This window comes from Emiliania huxleyi, assembly GCF_000372725.1.
Source record: "Emiliania huxleyi CCMP1516 unplaced genomic scaffold EMIHUscaffold_377, whole genome shotgun sequence".
NCBI lineage: Eukaryota > Haptophyta > Isochrysidales > Noelaerhabdaceae > Emiliania > Emiliania huxleyi.
The window spans coordinates 43,368-43,970 of NW_005199145.1; positions in this window are offsets into that span (position 1 = coordinate 43,368).

A 603-nucleotide genomic window follows, 5' to 3' on the forward strand; every position below is an offset into this window, starting at 1 on the left:
GTAGATAAAAGATGCGGGGGATGTTGTGTGTCTCATGTAGACATGGCGTGCCCCGCATCTCTATCCTCCGTCCACTTCCATCGCGTGTATGTATCGCGTAGAACGTGCGCTTCACAGGTCCCCCGGAGTGTCAGTGCAACTCCGTTCGCAGAATGTGGAAATCGATCGCCTGATGGTCGGTGTCGGGGTCGCGGCCTCCCTCAGAAGACGGCTGGCAGGCGATCAGCAGAAACTCTAGCGACGGCGCGGCGCACATGGCTTCTGACGCGCCACCGCAGCGCGCGGAGTGAGTAGGCTCTCTCGTCCAGGTCGCAGGGTGGCAGCCCCGAGAAGAATGTCTCGGCCTACGGCGCCGTGCAGCTCGGCGCCGAGGTACACGTCCGGGTCAGTCACGTCTTGGAGCTGCAGCACCTGCTCGAGCCGGCCACGAGGGTGGTGGGGGACCAGTTGGTGGGGCGGGAGCAGGGAAGGGGCGGGAGCAGTTGGTGGGGCGGGAGCAGGGAAGGGGCGGGAGCAGTTGGTGGGGCGGGAGCAGGGAAGGGGCGGGAGCAGTTGGTGGGGCGGGAGCAGGGAAGGGGCGGGAGCAGTTGGTGGGGCGGAGCA